Source organism: Oreochromis aureus, linkage group 16 (assembly GCF_013358895.1).
Source record: "Oreochromis aureus strain Israel breed Guangdong linkage group 16, ZZ_aureus, whole genome shotgun sequence".
NCBI lineage: Eukaryota > Metazoa > Chordata > Actinopteri > Cichliformes > Cichlidae > Oreochromis > Oreochromis aureus.
In genome coordinates this window covers 4,644,882-4,668,074 of record NC_052957.1, presented here as the reverse complement: position 1 = coordinate 4,668,074, position 23,193 = coordinate 4,644,882, and positions in this window count along the sequence as shown.

Sequence of the window (23,193 nt, the reverse complement as noted above, 5' to 3'; positions counted from 1 at the left end):
CTGGATGCTGAATGGAGAGTGATGCTCAACTTGTTGCTTCAGAATTCACCACAGGTGTTCGATTGGGTTCAGATCAGGAGACATACTTGGCCATTCAATCATCTTCACCCTGTTCTTCTTCAGAAATGCAACAGTAGCTTTAGATGTGTGTTTTGGATCATTGCGTTTTTTTGGAAAAGTGAACAACGACCAAGTCCACTGAGTGATGGCAGTATCTTCTCCTTCAGTACAGAGCAGTACATTGTTGAGCTCATGATACCATCAATGAAATGCAGCTCCCCAACACCAGCAGCACTCATGCAGCCCCGCATAAGGACACTGCCACCACCATGTTTTACTGTAGGCACCATGCATTTCTCAAGTCATAAATTTGCCAAGTCATGAATTTGCCAAGTCATGAATTTTCAAATAAGAGCACTGGAATTAAAAAATAAATCTCTGCAGGCAGGAGCTTATACTCAAGGTACATAATTGATGTGTTTGCTTTCTTTAATTCACTTTGTGATGCGGTGACATGTGGTTAAGTTCTGTATTTTTGGAAGTCTAGCATTTTATTTTGCATTGAATATGTTTTACTAGTTGTGTAATCCTGAAACACATCTAATGAAGTCACAGCAGATGAGGGTTTTTCAACTTGGTTCATGTTCTCTTCACAACAAACATGCTAAACAACCACCAGTCTTGTGGTCTCTGTGTATCCTTTCCATTGTTTTCAACTCGTTTGAGCTGAAAAATGTGTTTCTGACACTTTGTAGTAGTGAGACCATCCAAAGCACTGTTTCACAAGCCAAAGTGTGGATCCAAGTGAGACCATTGTGTACGGAAAAAAAAGTACTTAAGTACTAGCACTTGCATTCACAAACATTTACATAGCAGGATCAGTGTTATGTAGTTAAATGGTCCCAGAGACCTGTGGCACAGACTCTTAATGATTTACCTATTAATTTATTAACATTCAAACTTCCTAAACTGCTGAAAAGCAAACTAGCACACATCAAGCATTGGGTCATCATTCTACGTTTGGTTCTCCTGGCTGAGGCAATAAGAAAAGAAGGACAGATAGCTTAATCAGTGAGATGTATCAGTATAATTTTAATAAAAAAAAAAATCTATATGGCATTGATTTATTGCAGATGTGGTGGCATCAAATTCTCTCTCTGAGTATTAAAATGATTTGTGGTTGTGTGCCGAGAGAAAACCCCGGTTAGTTAAGTAACTCCACTTACTTTAATAATCCATTCCTCCTCAGCGCTTCTATTTACCCATCTACACAGCCTCTTCACAGAGACTGTAATAGTTCTAGTAAAAATAATACATACAAAACCACTTCAAACAAATCAAAGCATTTGAGCACTTTAGGTGAAGTAATATGAAAATGCTACTAACTAGCAACATGAGTATGAATATGCAAGAAAGATTTTGTTTGGGACTAATTTAATCTAATCATCCTTTTAACTGAAACCTTCAGAGCATCCTATTAGTGTTTCACTCTCTCAAAACAATTATCTGAAGCAGATGAAGGCAGATGGGCACATTTCTCAGCTGTCAATCCCAACACAGTATGGTGAAATAAGCTAAAGATCACTGTGATGTATTTGACACTTTTCCAGTTCATTCTTAACTTTGAGAAATATAAATGAGGTATAACTGAGTATTATGGGCATGTGATGATAAAACTTGTAAATCTCTGATTTCTCAGATCAGATTTTATATCTTGTAAAAGCAAAAGTTAAATAATGGTGCTATTCCTTGTTCAAAATTAAATGAAATTGGTGTCTTACAAGAATTTCACTATCAAATATTGCAGTATACAAGCAATCCAAAAATATCCCATGATTTGCCATTCAGTTCCTACTTTTCTAGCATAAACCCATGTAAAATGTATGAAAATTAATTCAGATGAGCTCAACCGCCAAAGTTCTGTAAGTGTTACATTTTATCTCAGTATATGACTTTTCCAAGATGTAAAATGTACATAAGTTAGGTGTTTCTGTTGCTTTATTTTGTGTTTTTTATAGATTATGCCTATGTCATCGTGACAAGGTAAATGTAAGGGCACCCTGGTTTTAACTTGACTGACGTTTGTTTCCAAAGGTGGGGATGATATTTTTAAATCACTGACCCTCTGCCAGAGTTGACAGCATGTCAGTCAATATGTGAGTGTCTCTCGGAGATGTGAAGAGCAGGAAGGTCAAGTGGGAAACTGATGGAAATCTATTTCCTTCCTTCATTTCTCTCTCATACTGTATATCCGTATGAAATAGCTCTCAAAAATCAAAGACTGAACTCATTAAAAAGAAAGTAGCTAGTTCTGCATTGTACTATCCCGTGACAGCAATCATAAGTGACACAGAATCCTATTTTGCTAGTTTAGCTGCTGTTTATTACAAGCTATCGTGTGTGCCTTTTTGCTGCACTGATCGTCTGCTTCTTAAGTCTAATATATAATAATTCAAAATGTATTTTAGGTGAAGTATTGCATATTTCATACCCAGTATTACATCATCCCCACCTTCACACGGAGCTTGTTAAATTTCATTTTCTAATTTTGTAACTCGAGTACAGCCACCCTCACTAGCCTTTAACAGCAGCTTAGATATTAATTATCCACACGGAAAAGTTATTGGACTGACTTCTGTGAATAGCGCGTGTCTTCCTTGGACTAACGTGGATCTCACGTTGCCAAACATGTTGAATTAAAATGTGATATTGGTTTGGGGATTTCACAGGATGGTGCCCTTGTAATCTAACTCTGCCTTAGGGTTCCCTATCAATCTCAGAGTTGAACTGATGTGAGGTGAGATGAGGATAGTAATGACTGTTCTGTGTAATCTGTGATATTGCATCTGCGAGTTCCATATTAAATATCATTGTTCTTGTTTGATGTTCAGGAGTTTGTGCAGGGATCTGGATGGTAAGAAGGGAAAAGATTAGAAATAAGTTCCGCAAATGTGTAGCAGGAAAAATCATGCTGACCTGATGAAAAGGACAAGGGCTCTGTTTGTTGAATAAGACCAGGCATCAATTTGAAAATACATATTATTTAGATTTGTCACATATTGCATCTATTTGGTTGATATGTATAGGAAAAATGAACATGGGTGGACATGTGAATGTGCAAAATAGCAACCTTCAGATTTAACACTCTTTAACCTGAAATATCCAAATCATGTTGAGCTGTAAGGAAATGTCATTCATATAAAATGTTTGATCTTGAAGAGACCTACTATCCTTTTAGGAAACATGATCCTCTATAAATATTCATTTCATATCAAATTTTACCTCCAGGGCTGAAAAATTAAGCTTTGCACCTCTACACTTGCTCATCAAACCTGCAAGTTTATTTTCACTTATCAAATTATGGGAATTTCGGGCCCAAAACACTAATTTGAGAATTCAAAATAAGGGGTCCAGAGTATGAAATGACCACAAACCTGAATATTATTCGCTGTTCTGACCCCACCAGTACAGTATGTTAGATGTGTTCTTGGGTTTTTATAGTACCCTTAATGTGACCAGGTGTCCACTAGTCAGATAGATGTTTCTTGACTTAATTTTTACAACCTTTATCTTTATATAACATATACATAAAATATTAGCTGTTTCTTTTTCCCATGTTTTTGTTACAGTGCTATTATTTTTTTAAACTTGTGGGTAACAGAACTGACGGCTTCTAATATATAATATTTGTCACAAAATGTGATTAGAGGTGAAGAATTACAAACATGACATCATCAGTTGTATCTTTTGTCTTTCTCTCAAAGTAAATTCTAGAGTTTTGTGAGCTTTTTCTCACTAACTTGTTTACTTATCAGCATCAGAATAAATCATCTCAATTTCATCACCTCATTTTCACCACTCTAACAACCTGCTAATCATAAGCACACTGATTGGATGAGACGTCATCAACACTTCGCGATCTGCTCGGCAATTAAGCACATGACTCGTTTCTCAATACGTTCAATCACATTTTCACATTCTCACGTTAGGATAATGTTACAGAACTCAAAATGTCATTCAGCGCAAGAGCTTGTTAAACACATTTACCTGCATGAAGAAGTCTCATGTATATTCATAAATTATGGAGAGAGGCAAAGTAAATATGAAAGAAAAAGGGATTTAAAAAAGTAAGGGTTGTTATTAGCATAATCTTAGCATGTACACAGGTTGAACTTTATTCAAAACACAAACGGCATTTTTTTCAAAGCTTCTTTAACAATGCCTTCCTTCATTATGAAAGGCCAAGTCTGATTTAAGAATAGTTCTTTAACACCTTTTTTGTGTTTGTTTTCCTGCAAAAAACCTTTGAATGTCTCTTTCTTGACAACTACAAAGTGGAGAAAATACATAAATGAATTGTTTACAGACCCTATGTGCAACTGATGTAACCATCAAAGGATTTTTTCCACATTGTGTTAAATCTATCCATCGGCTTGCTGCCTAAAAATAAATAATGTTGTGGCTTTGTGAAATACAGCTCTCAGCTTTACAAAAAAAGAAAAATAAACAGCATCTCCCCTCTGCTTTACTCTTGATTGAGCAAAACGTATTTCTAAGATGTCTAGAATGGCTGGGCCACCTGCTGCAGCCTCCAGTTTGTCTCTGTGGCTACCAGGAATTTAAGAGTTCACAATGTATCAAAAAATATTTTGGCAAGAGAATTTCTCAGAAGTTCTGGTCTTTATACTTTTCTGCACAAAAGGATAAAAATTTCTAAAGCAGACCAACATTAAATACTGGTCCATGGAATGACTAGGTGCACTTTTTATTGGATCTGCTATGGCTGGTGTCCTCTTTATGAATTAAGGAGAATATTTTATGTGTCAGCCACTGGCTATTATTCAAAGCTCTCAGTGTATTTACTCTGCCTCTCTGCTGAGGGAACTTTGAAGTAGCAAATATCGTAGGGTATCTCTTTACTGTGCCTTGGTCTTTACCATACACCTTGGCTTACCAACAGTGAAGTCATTTTTCATGAAGGCTGATACAATCACAAAACACACCGTTTATGCATGAATATGGCTTATCTGGAGTCTCTGATCAGTTCACTACACAGAAAGCTTTGGTAAAATGATATAGGTGAGAGTTAGATGGTCTGTCTCAAGAAGCCCCCACAGCACCTCTCATTATACGCTTATGAGGTTCCAGCCCATTGGGAGATGTGTGTTGCTCTTTGAAGCTACCGGCGACACCTTCAAAGCTATGGCTGCTCTTTGAAGATTTCTGTGCTATTTTACTCCTCAGGATGACATCTCCTTATTCCACTGAGGAATGTACGTGTATGTAGTGGGTCTAAATCTATGTTGTGTCATGTAGTAGAAGAAAGACACTGTAACCAGGAAAGTCACAGTTTATTCCAACGCATTTGCCACTGTGGTGCACTCTTCTTTCTCTGTTCTGTCATCTCTTACACAAGCGATCTCAATGCTTTCCTCAGGAAAAGTCTGAAATAAAAGAGATTGTATGCATGTAAGAGGGTCAGGCCCAGTGGAGCCTTTATATTGCTGTTGCAGAGGCCTCAAGGAATTGTTCTATAATGTGGGAGAGTGTTCTGTGTTCCCTTATCTGAAGGGTGGAGTAGATATAGAAGGAGGTTTAAAGAAATCTCTCTGTGGAAGAAAAGATATGGATGTGCATGCGTTAATCTCTTGATAAGTATTTCTATGATAAATTTTATGTTATTTCTGAATGACAAAAAAGCGGTCTCACAAATTTATATAACAAGAAAAATTACTACAGACCAAATGCATAAGCAGTGTTGGGGAGTAACTGAATACATGTACCGGCGTTACGTATTTAAAATACAAAATATGAGTAACTGCAGTTACTGCATAAATAGGTGATAATTAGAATACAGTTACTTTGTTGTAATAAATGGATTACACTGCGGTCTTTTCCTGTTTCAATGTTAGGCTATCCCCTCCCTAATTTTAGTAATTCCACACATTGCCGGACAGTGTTGGTCAAGTTACTTGAAAAAAGTAATCAGCAACTAATTACTGATTACTTCCCAAAAAGTAATCCTGTTACTTTACTGATTACTTATTTTCAAAAGTAATTAGTTAGTTACTTTTTAAAACATGATTTACACCCTGAATAGGTAATAAAGCAATGGATCTTTCAGCCCAATTCTACTTTTCTGCATAATCCCTCATATAAAATGTAATCAAATGAAAAAGTCTCTTTTTAAAACTTGTTTTATTAGTTTTAATCTTTTAACTTTATGCATCAAGCAAACATTAAATTATATGCAACATTCTCTGACTGGAAGAAATTTGTTTAACATTTAAACCCATTTTCTGCATATTCCAGCATATAAAATAAAATAGTTTTTTATGTTTACACTCACTCTTTCAAATAGATGCAAGTAAAACACAGCAGAAAATAAATAAAATCAAAGACTCAGCAGTCCTGTTGCTCTGTTTTCACCTGTATAGCGAGAGTGTGGCAGGCGGAGGTTTGCCCTGGTGCAGGTGTGTCGCAGCGGTCAGTGGAAGGATCCAGCAGTTTCTCTGTGAATTTCACATTCGAGTGGCAGCGTATTTGGTGCTTGCTCGGAAGTTTAGTTTTCTTCCCACGCAGTGAACAGCGGACGCTAATGTTTTTGTCACTTTTTACGGAATCAAACTCAAAGTAAGGTCAGTAGTTCCACACTTTAAACGCTGCACGTTCATACTCTCTCCCGCACTCGTTATATTATCCATTTTTGATCTGCACACAGCTGTTGGTACGAACATTACACTCGCTTACGTCATTGTCATGACACTTTAGTAACGCAGCGTGCTTACGGGACAGTAACAGTAATCTAATTACCTTTTTTGCAATAGTAATCCCTTACTTTATTACAGTAACGCGTAGCGTGTTACTGCCCATCTCTGTTGCCGGAAACCCAAACAAAACACACAATAAGAGGCTCTGACTGGAAATCTGACCCTGCAATGCAAACACTGTTTGCCAGAAACCAAGCTGCTCTCAGCAAAATTCTCCACCTCCAACCTAAAGAAACATCTTGAAGTTTGTTTTTAAAAACTAACATTAGCCTGCTGCAGCTACCTTGTTTTAGTTGTGGTAGTTACCTGGGTTATGTCCCACTTCAGTATCTTCAGTGTACTATTGCTGTGTGATTTATTACTATTACTGAAGGCTGCATTACAACCTGCTTTTAAAAGTAACCTTTCCAACACTGTGCACAAGTTGTAAACTGAGTAATATTTTTTAAGTATACATTAGTAGCTACATCACCCCCTAGTTAAAGTTATAATGTAAACATAGTACATCAAGTGTACTTACATTTTTCAGTGATTTGCTCCATATTTACAGCTGAGAATAGTAAAAATTTAAACAGTACATTATGTGCAAGAAGTTTATTTTGATACACAAGCTCCCACTAAAACCACAGAACTCAACGCACTAATGTGCACAACCTTAAATAACTTATTGATAAATTATAAGGAACTCTTAGAAAGCCTATGCAGGAATTTTTTCCTGTGCTCTAATGTATAATTTCTTCACTAATGTTCACTAATGCTGATCCACATACAGTGTATGAGCTGTAGAACTAGGCTAACCTTCGTGCTTGCTACTTGAAGTAAAGTTCACTGAGCTGTATTTGAAAAATCACAAATTTTTAGTGTTTGGATAATATAGATAGATAGTGTAGATACTCTATGGGGTTGTATAATAAGTAAATGTATGGCCACTGAAACAAAATGCAATTGTGGCTCTTGAGACTGCAATTTTCACAAGTTGTCACAAGTCCACACTTTGGCTCTGAAGTGAATAATCCACGCAGCTACTGGAAAAATGTGTTATTTAGAACATATTGATACGCTGATAGTCTCTTCAGGAGGGATAATACTGACATTGATGATCCCCAACAGGCTGCAGTTGTAATTTATCTAAGAAGTAGCTCTCAAATGTAGAAATACAAATGGGAAGGCTTTTCTTGACTGAGCTATTTCAACTACTGGACATACTGCCAGAAAATGTGCTATGTACTTTCATGTCAACCTCAGGATGAATTAGAATAACTTTGTGTTTCAGATCCTCTGTTGTTAACCAAGTATCCAATGTGGCTGTGTATGTAGTTTTGTTCTTATTAAAAATTCAGCCCAGCTGCTATCTCATTATGCTTTTTTGACAACAATGAAACCAACAAAAGGAAATCCAAAAAAACTGAGCCGGTTTTGTTCTTTGTGTCCTCAACCTTCAAAAGGACTCACTACATTTTGATAAATGGATGCAGAATGCGAGAACAAATGAAGCAGTGTTCAAAGACAGTGTCCTTCACCTTTCAACCTGCAGAAGAATGTAAATTTACAAAATAAAATTGTAATTACATGTAATTTAGTCCTTAAATCTGTTACCAAGCCATGATTCCATTACCCTAGGAGTGGAGGTACTTAATTGTTATTGCTTTGGTGTTTTGCATTCCCATTATGGCTGGTTTCTTTGCTGCTTATCTCTTAATTGTGTTTTTGATGTTAATCAGATCGGAAATTTTCATTTGCTGCAACACCAAGATGGACCTCTATTGATTGCAGTTCGTTCAGCTGTCACCCAGCCAGTTCCTGTGAAACTTTAAATCTTCTAATGTTTAGTGCAGTCTTGCTCAGAGTGATATGCATTTAAATGGAAAAACACAGCATACAACGATTCACAGGCAAAGCTTTGAGTGCACTTTTTAGCTTATGAGCTTAACCGTACTGTATATGCAAATGTGATCATCTCCAGGTTATTTGAATTGTAGCTCTACTGAAATCTCAACACCAACTGTGAAGAAGATAAAAAGTAAATAAGGGTGCACGTGATCTGACGGCTTCTTCTTGTTAAAAATAAAACATGACTGTACTGTGGGTTTTTTTTTTTTTAATCAAATGATCTCTCTCAAATTATGTTGCGTTCATGAGGGTGAAACATTAATTTTTCAACTCCCAACATCTTGCCCAATGAATAATAACAAATAATCATGAGATTCAAAACACCATTAAGTTAATTGTTTAGTTATTAATTATGCAACATTAAGTTAAGTGGATTTCTTAATAATTTATGCTCAGAGACTCACATTATCAACAACTCTTCTGCTGCATGAGAGTGCATGTAATATGCTTTTTTATTCAAAAGAAACTTTCATATTGCTACATTTACCACAATAATTTCAACATGAAAACTACTTGTATTTGTGATGCTTACAGTGAAATTCAAATCATGATGTGAGAGAAGCTTTCCTGTGCTTTGCCAAAACAAGATAAGGCAACGTGATGCAAACAGCAAGCTGCAATTACAGAATGGCAGGAATCATTCCCAAGACAGTATTTCTTCCCATTTTCTGTGCTGTATTACATTACAATCAACTCCTGATGAACTGGATGGATCACAGAGACCATCTCTTTAAGGATAACAAGAAAAAAACCCAACAGAAATATCCAACCTTTGGGCCTTGTTGAACCAAAACTAGTTTTTGTTGTCTTAGTGTAACTTATGAATGGGGACGATAGATTCTTCTCTGCTAGATTTAAAAACAAAAGCATAATCAATAGTGCTGTCAATAATATGAGTGAAAAAAACAACTGCAATCAGTCAGTCAATATGAATTGAAGTTGGTAAAATAAGTGTTTTACAGGAACTAAAGACTCTAAAAGAAAATATCGCTCATCTCTCATGGGAGAATCCTATAAATGTCATGTAATGCAGTGTGTCAGGCAGGTTTGGATCCAACTGCAGGACATGGAGTGCAGAAATTAAACTCAAAAGCAGCTTTATTGCTAGAACTCATGGAACAAAATACTATAGACAAGAGCCAGGAATGTCCAATCTAGGAAACTATGAGAGAACCCATGGAGGACACAGGGGCCCTCAGCATTAGAGACGACACAATAAAGGGCAAGGGGAGACTCACTAAACTAATGAGGCTGGGGGGAAATAGCTGGGAAATACTGCAGGAACAATTCAGGCATACAAGACAAGAGACAATCAAAATAAAATGGAAACTAACACAACTAAGCAAGATGACTGAAAAAGAGGGACAGAATATACCAAACTATAGAGAGGAACAGAACCCAGATAACTAAATCTAAGAAGGCCTAAATACATGAAACCAACCAAAAATAAAAGCTGCAAGTAAGGGAATACAAAACTCAAAATACCACAACACAAGAATACAGCCAGGCTGACAAGAAGTCAGAGCTCTACTGAGCCAACAATCCCTTTAACGTTAACTAGTAATGACTTCATGCACTTCTTCACAAATAAAATTTTTATCATTAGAGAAAAAATTACCAATAATCATCCCACAGATGTAATATTATCTACAGCTACTTTTAGTACCAAGTTAAACTCTTTTTCTCCAATTGATCTTTCTGAGTTAACTTCAATAATTAATTCCTCCAAACCATCAACGTGTCTTTTAGACCCCATTCCTACAAAACTGCTCAAAGAAGTCCTGCCATTAATTAATTCTTCGATCTTAAATATGATCAACCTATCTCTAATAATCGGCTATGTACCACAGGCCTTCAAGGTGGCTGTAGTTAAACCTTTACTTAAAAAGCCATCTCTAGACCCAGCTGTCTTAGCTAATTATAGGCCAATCTCCAACCTTCCTTTCATATCAAAAATCCTTGAAAGAGTAGTTGTCAAACAGCTAACAGATCATCTGCAGAGGAATGGCTTATTTGAAGCGTTTCAGTCAGGTTTCAGAGCTCATCACAGCACAGAAACAGCTTTAGTGAAGGTTACAAATGATCTTCTTATGGCCTCTGACAGTGGACTCATCTCTGTGCTTGTCCTGCTAGACCTCAGTGCTGCGTTCGATACTGTTGACCATAATATCCTATTAGAGCGATTAGAACATGCTGTAGGTATTACAGGTACTGCACTGCAGTGGTTTGTATCATATCTATCTAATAGACTCCAATTTGTTCAAGTAAATGGAGAGTCCTCTTCACCCACTAAGGTCAATTATGGTGTTCCACAGGGTTCAGTGCTAGGACCAATTCTATTTAAATTATACATGCTTCCTTAGGCAGCATCATTAGAAGACATAGCATAAATTTTCACTGCTATGCAGATGACACGCAGCTCTATCTATCCATGAAGCCAGGTAACACACACCAATTAGTTAAACTGCAGGAATGTCTTAAAGACATAAAGACCTGGATGGCCGCTAACTTTCTGCTTCTTAATTCAGATAAAACTGAGGTTATTGTACTCGGCCCTGAAAATCTTAGAAATATGGTATCTAAGCAGATTCTTACTCTGGATGGCATTACCTTGGCCTCCAGTGATGCTGTGAGGAACCTTGAGTCATTTTTGACCAGGACATGTCCTTCAACGCACATATTAAACAAATATGTAAGACTGCTTTCTTCCATTTGCGCAACATCTCTAAAATTAGAAATATCCTGTCTCAGAGTGATGCTGAAAAACTAGTTCATGCATTTATTACTTCCAGGCTGGACTACTGTAATTCTTTATTATCAGGATGTCCTAAAACTCCCTGAAAAGCCTTCAGCTGATCCAAAATGCTGCAGCAAGAGTCCTGACAGGGACTAGAAAGAGAGAGCAGATTTCTCCTGTTTTGGCTTCCTTCATTGGCTTCCTGTTAAATCCAGAATTGAATTCAAAATCCTGCTCCTCACATACAAGGTCTTAAATAATCAGGCCCCATCTTATCTTAATGACCTTGTAGTACCATATCACCCTATTAGAGCACTTCGCTCTCGCTCTGCAGGCCTACTTGTTGTTCCTAGAGTATTTAAAAGTAGAATGGGAGGCAGAGCCTTCAGTTTTCAGGCCCCTCTTCTGTGGAACCAGCTTCCAGTTTGGATTCGGGAGACAGACACTATCTCTACTTTCAAGATTAGGCTTAAAACTTTCCTTTTGCTAAAGCATATAGTTAGGGCTGGACCAGGTGACCCTGAATCCTCCCTTAGTTATGCTGCAATAGACGTAGGCTGCCGGGGATTCCCATGATGCATTGAGTTTTTCCCTTCCAGTCACCTTTCTCACTCACTATGTGTTAATAGACCTCTCTGCATCGAATCATATCTGTTATTAATCTCTGTCTCTCTTCCACAGCATGTCTTTATCCTGTTTTTCTTCTCTCACCCCAACCGGTCTCAGCAGATGGCCCCCTCCCTGAGCCTGGTTCTGCCGGAGGTTTCTTCCTGTTAAAGGGAGTTTTCCTTCCCACTGTCGCCAAAGTGCTTGCTCATAGGGGGTCATATGATTGTTGGGTTTTTCTCTGTATTTATTATTGTGCTATCTACTGTACAATATAAAGCGCCTTGAGGCGACTTTTGTTGTGATTTGGCGCTATATAAATAAAATTGAATTGAATTGAATTGAATTCAATACATAAAGCTTCACATAAAACCCCAGGGTTCATGACAATATGGGTCCAGAAAGTGTTTTTAAAACTCAAGTTTCACAAATGTGGGTGGCTCCAGTGGTAGCGAGGCAGAGCATGTAAACTAATCGCAGGGTTGGTGGATCAACTAATCCCTTTCTTATCCATATGCCAAAATAATTTTTTGCATTAGCACTTTACCTAAAACTGCTTCCAGTGTGTTTAGATGAGTGTGTGAATCAGGCAACAACACAGTAAGGCACAATGTGACAGCTTAGTTATAATGTTATTAATAATGTCTTAAACTCCAATTGATGATTGGAGAATATGACCAAACACTTGGTGATGGTAGGAAAGAAGAATTCCATGTGGAAGGAAGAGACCTTCTCAGGATCAGGGAATCTCAGGGAGGGGAAACCATCTGCTATGAGTCTGTTTGAATAATACAGGATAGGATTATATAATAATATGAGGTCTTATGATTTTTTATGCGAGGAAAGGATTTTAAATTAAATTGTGGATTTCACAGGAAGCCAATGAAGAAAAGCCAATATGGGAGAAATATGCTCTCTCTCACTACAATATATTGGATAAACTGAAGGCTTTTCAGGGAGCATTAAGAACAGCCTGATTATAAGAAATTACAGTACCAACCACCTAGAAGTACCAAATACATGAACTAGTTTTCTGAGACAGGATGTCTTTAATTTTACAGATGAAAAAAATAGAGGCATTCATTTTCGTTCAGTGCACACATCGAAGGACATATCTTTATCAGAAACATCAAATGTTGCACAAGATGTGATCACATTGTGTAACGTGTACAGATAACCCAGTATTATGCAGTGTCAGATATATACCTAAAGGGCAGCATGAAATAATCCAATTATCACAGAAGCACGATCAGAAGAAACAAGCCTGAAATTGAAAAATTAAAAATTTAAATCCCATTGACTTTATACACACATCTATAAATGATAATACAAGAAACATTTTTTTTGGGTGAAATACTGAAAATTTTACATATCTGTAGTTTGCAGAACCCCACAAATCCAACTTAATTATATTTTTTCCTGTTGTGCTCTTGGCCAGTATCCAGCCTGCACAGCTTAAACTGCAATGGGTTATTCAATTAGTTCCAAGTTATATTTATAGCACGTTTAAGAGTAAACGTGTGAAATCACCTACAGATCTTTTGAAATTACCATTTTATTTCATGCATTCTCGACTTGGACCTTTGCTGTAGAGTAAGATATTCAACATTGTTGTGAAAATATCTAATTTCTATACTTTCCACATTATATTTTATGTGCTGCTGTGGTAATATTTAGTGATTTGCATCTAATATTTGTATAAAATGATTTTAAGACAATATTTGAAGTCAATAGAATATTTACCTCAGCCAAAGCTTAGCTGGAATGATGTGCATGAGGTAAAGAAATCAAAGGAACAGAAAACAGATCATCTTCCCTCTGCCTCTCGGGGCCCTCAAGGCAGATGCTTCATTTACAAAAATAGATGATTCCTCACTCATCCTGCTACAGATTGTTTATTAAGAGGGATAGAGATTCAGAAAACTTCAAAATTAGCTAAAAAAAAGATTTGTGTGACTTGTCCATGTGAGGGAATCAATAATGTGTCATCCTTTTGTAAAATGCATTAGTTTGGTCTTCCGAAAGAAAGAAAGAAAGAAAGAAAGAAAGAAAGAAAGAAAGAAAGAAAGAAAAAGAAATCCTCCAGTCTGAAATATTTATCATGTGGTCAACCGTTACACAACCTTAACCAGGTGTAAAATGTAGAAGGCAAAAAAAGCAATGTACTTTACTGAAGCTGATGCAAATCCCCCTGGCTAGACATAGGAAATTACTATACTGTGTGTGCAATCGAGCAGGTGGCTGTATAGCTCATGTTATACCTCTCTGGGACTCATGGTGGGACCAGTGCCCAGCTACACTGCATGAATTAGACAGGTGGACCACTGCCAAGTTTGAAGCAGTGTACATATATATATGTATGTATGTGTGTGTGTGTGTGTCTGTGTGTGTGTATATGTATATGTATATATATATATGTATATATATAGTGCACAGACAAAGTAAAGAATGTGACGTGACAACACACATTAGATATGCAACCACTGCTCTCACACACCTGCTGTGATGCTGGTCCGCTCACAACTTGGAATAATACAACAGCCATCTGATACAAATTACAATTGATGTTTTGCATTTTTGTATCTGGACATCATCCAGAGGTAAACGGATTTGAACTGTCACATTCAGAGATGCATATCATTTGAAAACTACACCAAGGAGGTGTTCAATATTTCAAAAGATGTAGGCATGTCACAATTTTCAGTTAAATTCTTGCCCTCACTATTAGATGAACTGGGCATGTAAATGGATTTTACATGGGCTAATTTAGGTTTGCCAGTGAATATCTAAATGATTCAGAGAAGTTTTGGGAGAAAGTGCTCCGGTCAGATGAAACCAAAATCGAGCTCTCTGGAATCAACTTGACATGTTTGGTTAAAGAGAAATGCTGAGTATGACCCAAAGAAGAACATGCCCACACTCAGGAACAATATGCTTTGATGCTGCTAAGGGTAGAGAATGACTAGCTCACATTCAGGGGCCAATGGACAAGGTTATGCACCATAAAACCTTTGTTGAGAACCACAGCCAGAACACTGAAGACGGGTCAAAACTGGAGACAAAGTGTCACATTGTGAGGATAATGTTTGAAAGTATAAACACTTCATATAGACAGTGCTCTCCTATATTAATAACACATTACCATAGGAGAATGATACATTTTATCATAGAGTGAGGTGAAGGATCCAAAAACTGTCAACAAAAGTGGCATAGGCCCAAATGTCCTTCAGAAAATAGTTTAACAATCCTACCAGAGCAGACCTTTTTGAATATAATGCATTCACAGAGGTAGCTTAAAATGTTTTTTTGTTTTTTTATTTCTCATTAGAGAATAATACTCTGGACATCTAGGGTCATTCAAAATCTATCTCTAAGTGAATGTTTTAGAGACTGCTTTCTGTCTCTTTGTGTAACTCACTAATACTGCCCTCTGCCTCACCTTTGGTTTCTTGTGCTTCTGTGTCAATAAAATATTTAAGTCCTGCTGCTCGAGTATATGTGGAACTGTCGTCTCTTTATGAGTTTGCAGTGGAAAGCAGGTTACCTGGGTCATTCTAGTCTAATCTTTAATGTGCATTTATGTTGCACAAAAAATTAAAGCAGTTGTTTGTTTTGATGGAAATGTAACATCATTACATTTTTACATAGCAAGGAAACCAAAAAATCAATCTGACAGTGGCCTGTGTCATCTGGTACTAAGAGTACTAGCTGCAGATGGTGAAAGTCTTGTTCACTCGAATTTGCCACTGTGAATCAGACATACATATAAACCTAAAACAATTTGTTGTTGCTCCCAAAAGTTGATTCTGTCCATCTGGATGTGAACTGAAAACGCTTTGTCCAGATGAACAGAATCAACTTTTGGGGATTTCCATACCAGGATGTTTGAGTATGCATCAAGAGACTTTGTTGTTGGTTTCTTAAACATAGGATTACGGTTGGTAAGGACTCTCCACTTCTCATTAGAGAGACATCACAAGCTTTGCTGTTTTAGAGAAACTCCCACACAGACCTTGGTCATTTAGCATTTCTTAAAACCATCTGCTTTTCTCTTTCTTTTAATATTTTGACTACAAGAACTTATTATTCACTAGGTAACTAATATATCCCTGACTCTGGCATGCCCCAGGAAATCACTTTCCTTTCCTTAAATATTTTTTATTTTATTGGTTCACCATCCAACCATCCATTTTCTTCTGCTTATTGTGTTGGAGTTGGAGGTTAGGGTTGGAGTGTCAACTCACCAGTCAAACCCACTGCAGGACCATGGATGGAAGTGTTCAACAAAGTAAAGGCTCTTATCTTACAAAAAAGATCATAGCATATGTATTTCTATGTCGGTATATTCTTGTCATCTGACTATGTACGGTGGTATAATAAAGATATTAGGAATAACAAGACAAATTAACCATACATCACTGTGCCATACATGAGTGAAACCAAGGCCAACAAAAACTGCCCATAAGGCAGGTTTAAAGATGTTGTCTAGAAACTACTAAATCACCCATTTGTAGTATTTATGCACCTAGAACACTTTAAAAATATTGTATCATTTTAATTTCATGACAGTAACATATAATTTAGATCCACAAAACCTGAAAACTTGAATTATGGATGATACATTTTGACGTCATCATGGTTCCAAACAACTACCTAACAACAGACTACAATCGTAGATCGAACAGTAGTGTAGCAGGTCTTAAAACAAAAAGTGAGCTGTTGTATTCCATTCCCAAAAGGTTGATTCTGTTCATCTGGACGTAACATTTTCAATGGGAGAAACGTTTCGTCACTTATCCAAGTGACTTCTTCAGTCTCAGCTGACTGCAGGTTTCCCCAATCTTATAAACAGTACATTTGCACAATAACTGAAACCAGCCCAGCGAATGAACAATGGGCTGTTAGGTCATTTCCTGTCTTCCATTATACATTTCTTGTATTTATTCATTTAATTTTTTTTCTTAAGTGCAGTAAAAGAAAATGCATGTGAAACAGCAATCACCTCTTAAAAAGGCAAAAGCCCATTCTCCAAACAGCTACTCTGATTGTTCCTTTAATGCTAAACTGATGGATTTTGCAGAATAAGCATAGAATTTCATCATACGCTGTCTGTGTTACATTCAACAGGGGAAATGAGCCCTCAAGGCTCTGCCCATTAGAAGAGAAGAGCCCACACCTCCCTCAGATCCTATTTGAAATCTTCTGAAAAGGCTCAGGTTTCAGTAAAGAGCTTCTCCATTCCTTCTCTATGTGCTGCCGCTAATGATAGAGATGAGAAGTGTCATAGCGATCTTCCCCACCCTCCCCCAGCAGAATGAGCATTAGCATAATGGGCTTTTTAACACAGTGCCTTACCTGCCACGAGGCCCTGTGGAAGCTTGCTGTCCAGGGCCATTAGTGGTTAACTGGCTGTGAGCCAACACTTACCTTTCATTTCAAAACACAGTGCAGCAGAGGGGGTGGCACACAAAGGGGTCATCAATTTTTCATGCTGAGAGTGAATTTATCAATTTGAAAAAAAGGACAGGAAAAGAAACAGCATCACAGCAAGAGAAAGAAAATCGCCCTTAAATCCAGAACATAACACACATCAATTCTTCATGAGCCTTTAGACAGAAAATTACTTGAACCAGTGGCTTTTTAATTATGTAAATTTTGAGAGCCTTTTGAACCACTGCAAAAGCTTCAAAAGATGGAAGAAAAGGAAATACAGTTAAAGAAAAAAAACAAACATTTTTTTTTAACTTGCAGTGTAAAAACAAAGGCCCTGCAACAGATTGGCAACCTGTCCGGGCCGTACCTCGCCTCTTGTCCGACGACAGCTGGGACAGGCTCCAGCCTCACTGTGACCGTGTATTGGATAAGCAGAAGAAAATGGATGGATGGTTGGTGTACAACAAAACTAGTTTGGTACATTTTACCTAAGCAAATATAACAGACAACTCCATAAACAACAACATAAACAAATCACCATAAACTGTTAAGCCACAGTAAAACATCTTGTCAAAATGCAAAGAAGCTGATTTAATTTACCGACTTTTAAAGAGAGCAGTCACCACAGTTTTGTACAACGGCTGCTGTGACTACTCTTAGCATTGCAAATGTTGAGTAAAATGTTTTTCATAGTTAAAATATAATTATGACACTGATCAGATTTAGAAATTATAGTACTGCTTTTGTCATCCGTGCAGCTGAGTTTGCTCGAGTATTTCACAGCATCTGCCCAACTGTTTGTTCCCTGTAGGATCCCAGAAAGTCACATTTCTTTTTCAAAAGATCTGTTCAATTCAGTTTAACTTATACAGCGCCAGTTCACAATAGTCATCCCATTGTAAATTAAAAAGGCCCTACGGTGTTTGTAAGAAAACCCCAATAATCAGACAGTTCTCTATGAGCAAAAACACCAGGCATAAATCAGATGCTGATTTTGAATTCTGCTTTCATCATTTATAACCTTTCCAGTTGTGATGTCTTGCCCAAAGAGGTCGATTTAGAGGTTTCTGCAAAAAGGTGCATTTATTTTTATTTATTTTTGCTAAAATATATATAAAAAAACAATAAATTGCCTTAGGTTATATTTTTGAAAATAAGACATTTCACTGAGTGACTGGTAACCGTTTCATTGCAGTTAAAATAAACGGAATGCTTACAACTACAGTCACACTGGGGAAAAACAGTGGCTGGGGTGAATCAATCAGCCAAACACACAAGCACATGCTTGCATGTAAAAAAACAAAAATTAGGCAGGAGTTGTTCACAGACGAGTGCACTTTGGAGTCAGTTTAACACTGAGTGTTGGGGAGGAAAAGAAAAGCTTTCTTTTTGCTTCTGAGATAAAAGATACCAGCCAGAATCATTTTAATGTAAGCAAGGTCGGTCTACTGACAGATAATAAAGTACTTCTCGCCAGGTCACTGCTCCGTACAATTTCTCTTCTACTTTGAGAATAACAGGCTGCAGTCGAGGGCGAGGCAATGAAGCTTGGTGCTCTAGAAATATGTAAAGCGACAGGGGACAAAATTTCCCAAAGGCTGCTTTGTGCTTCTGTCCCATCTAGTGGTTGTTGTATGTGTTTGTGAGTAAAGGTGTTTGGATGTATAATGTTGATCTAAATAAAACCACACACTTCTTGTGTGCTGGCAGCATGCTGGAGTATGTATCATTAAATTCTTCCCAACACCAGTCACAGTTTCACCTTCCTTTGACCTGTCCTTTCTTTTAGTGCACCAACACTTTTCCAAAAGACAATATTTCCAAAAGGCACTCTCTCAAGTCAGCTTATGACATATGTGGCTCGACTCTATTTTTTTTCTCTTCCTCTTGTCATGTGTGGACAGTGAAAGGTAACATTTATTTTTAGCCTTTTCTTTCAGAGGTGCCATTCCCAACACATAATGAGGGCCTGGTGCTCATTACCGTCACTGGTAGATAGTGAGCTGTCACGTATGGCTTAGACAAATGTAGAGCAGCCCCCCACTGTCTCCCAAATGAAAATAATTACACTCCAGAGCCCCCTCACCTTGTTCTCATTACTCACTAGGTGCAAGGTTCCAGCAAGACACAGGCACAAGGCATATGCACCAAATACAGCCAAGACTTAGTTAGTGTGTTTAAATTATAAGGGATGGTGTATTTGGGTTAAGTGAAGGAAAAAGTGATGGAAATGGTATTATTTTTATCACATATGAGACAGGCACAAATGGACTGAAAAAACCTGTTTAGTTTCTGCGTTAGCTGGTTTTGGCAGAAGTGATGAGTGAAATTTATCCTGTATCACCACAGTTACTCCATGAATTCTGTCTGTGTATAATTTGAGAAACCTTTAAAAAGTGTTAACTTTTAAAAGCATATCAAAGAATTATAAGAACCAGATTATTATTAATGAATAAATTAAAAATTAAAATGCATTAGTTCAATAATCAAAAGCTTTGAATGGCACACATTCAAAAGAAAAACTCCACCACCTGTTCCTATTCAGCTATTACCCTTTTCATCCTATAACATGTAAGCCTTATAGATATGCATTATGTGTTCCTTCTCTCAGCCCAATCAGTCCCGGCAGATGGCCCCGCCCCTCCCTGCGCCTGGTTCTGCCGGAGGTTTCTTCCTGTTAAAAGGGAGTTTTTCCTTCCCACTGTCGCCAAAGTGCTTGCTCATAGGGGGTCATATGATTGTTGGGTTTTTCTCTGTATGTATAATTGTAGGGTCTACCTTACAATATAAAGTGCCTTGAGGCAACTGTTGTTGTGATTTGAGGCTGTATAATAAAGTTGAATTGAATTTAATTAATATAGTTATGGTGACCATCAGCAGACTGGAAGGATAGGGTGTAGGGCTAAGTCAAAATTTACTGCATTGTCCATAACTTTTTTTTTCCCCTTACGGTTCACTGATGTATTTAAACATGGCGCACTGGAGAACACTATAATCTTGGACTATGCTGACCTTGTTTTTAGGGGGAAATCATTCATGATTTGGGCCTTTTAGGGGGATTTTGGGGAAAAATTATTCTGAATATTCAGCCTTATCATGAGTTGAGGCTCGTGCCTAAATAATAATAACATCAAATGTAATATGAGAGCTCTGCTGAGGTTTTGGTTTTGAAAGCACCATCTTAAATCTTTAATTTGAGACTTTAATTTATAAAGTCATCATTATGACGTCTTTTTGGGCATCTAATGATCTTAAATGTAAAATGGTGAGAAAAAAATGTACTGTTGTTATAAAGGATACATGAGAAATACTTCAATATCATCACGTGATTTTTTTTTTTCATTTTTTTGTTATGTCATTCATATTATTGGGTTTTGTTTCTTGTTTTATTTCCAATTTGTTGTTCTAATGTAGTTGACTGATGTCTTTAGTATGTGTCTTTTGGTTGTTTCATCTTTTTCTTTGACATTTTGATTTTCTCTCCTCTTGTTTTGGATTCTACTGCATTCTGCTGTTCATTACATTCAACTGTGTCTTGTTCCCCACTGGTCTTATCTCCAAGCATTCCCCAGTGTGTATATATAGTCCTGTCTGCTTCTTGTCTTGTCTCATACACTGAGTCCAGAAACACATGGCAGTGTAATTGACAATAACACATGAATGGACTCCAAAAGTCGTTAACAACAATATAATCTGATAGTGGCTGCATTACTTACGACCACAACTGATTTGATTAGAATATCGTTGTTCTTACTTAGACTTAGATCCTCCCATGCCACCAGACTCGATTTTGTGCCCGGGCTTCAGCTTCTTCCAACGATATGTTCGATGTCTTTAGGTCTTGATGGAATGACCTTTGCAAGGTGCTGCGGGGACGTCCTCGTGGTCTTTTAACGCCCAGGGGTTGCCAACACATCGCTGTTCTTGGAATCCGTGCGTCATCCATGTGGAGGATATGGCCGGCCAGTTGGAGTCTTTGGCGTGCGACGATGTTGTGAAGTTTGACCGCGCCACTCCTTTGCAGGACCTCCTCATTGGTGATGTGGTCGGTGTAGCAGATCTTCAAAATCCGGTGAAGACATCGCTGCTGAAAGACATTGAGCTTGGTGTTGATGCAGGCCGACACCTTCCAAGTCTCGCTGGCATAAATGTCGGTTGGGATCATGATATATATATATATATACATACATATGTATGTATGTATATATATATATTTGTAAATTTTCCCTGTGTACGCTGCCCTTTATTATTTATTTTTCTAATATGTAAAATGTGTTATCTGAAACCTAACTGTACTGCATTTGTAGATTCAAAGCATTTTAATGTTATGCACCTTTTGCATCTTTATGTCTTAATTACATTAGCGGATTGGCACTCTGTACTGGGACAATACAGTTGACAGGTCCTGATGGGGCTGATATCATGTGTGTGAAAGTAGATAAATATTAGTTGTTGCCTCTGTCCTGTACGCACTGTACTGGTGCTGCATGTTTCCTGGACAAAGTTAGCAGTTTAAATACATTTGCTTTGAGTTTGTTGCTGCTCTAAGGATGCATTGTCAACTTAATTTACTGCGAAATCTTCTTAATTTATTGGCACTTCCAACATTAAATAAAATTGTATCATAGTACTTAATTTGCACTCAATGGGTGGTTGGTAAAAACAAAATATTTGAATACAAAGAAAGGATTCTCAAACATTTGTAAAGAAACCAACATGAAAAAAGCAGGAAAAAGAAGAACACACTGCTTCAAACCCCTATTTTCCCAGTCTACACTCTTTCCACATGAAGTGAATTTGAGCATCAAATATTGAGCACCTTTCTTAAGATGTTCTCCTCGATATTTTTGCCACCATTAGAATTACCGAACTGGCAAAGGTCAAAACACATTAAAAACCATGCACGTGTTTAAACTGTCACAGAAGCCTTTCAGTGAGATCTTTTTTTTCTCTTTTAAGAAAATGCACCTTCCACGTGTCATGAATGTAAAAAGGATTACAACCTCCTGGGACAGAAAATCTTTGTCTCTCACTCAGCTATCAGGGAATCATTTATTCTGAGTGAAAAATGGACCCTCAACTAAGTGTTGAAGACTCATGAGTTATTTAGGAAAAGATCCATTGATTATTGATTGCAGGTACTTTTACCTGCATATAACCAATGCCTCAGTCGTTTTAGGGCAGATTTCAGTTGTTATAACTTTTAAGAGGTTTTCCTTTTTGTTAGTGTGCAACTTTCTTTGTGAGCTGTACATAGAAAACACTGCACATTGAACTGCTTAATGCTAATAATTTTGACTTTATTAATATTTTTGAAACCAGATTTGGCACTTAGCTACAGCTGTCATGGTCCTATTTTGGTCTCATGGCCTCCAGTGTTCTTTTTTCTTTCCCTTGCTCTGTATTTCTCTCGTCTCCTCACTCTCTCCATCTCGTTTTCTCTCCCGCCTGGAGGCATGGCCTCCAGTCTGTGCTGCTGGGGCACCTGCTGCATATCACCTCTTCAAATGCCAGCATACTTAAGGACAGACTGATCCACTCTACCTTTGCCAGATTGTCCGGCTTCATGTGTGGTAACATTATGCTGTTCTTGCTTCGTGATGTGTTACTCCACATGTGCATACCAGTCAATCTTGTCCTCTTTCTTTGCTCTTGGTTAGCTGGAGGCTCTCAGCTCTCTGTAATTCCTCAGTTGTGAACAGCCTTCTATGTAAAACCCTCTTTCCTGAACACTTACGCTCCTGCCTGCTCTCCTTC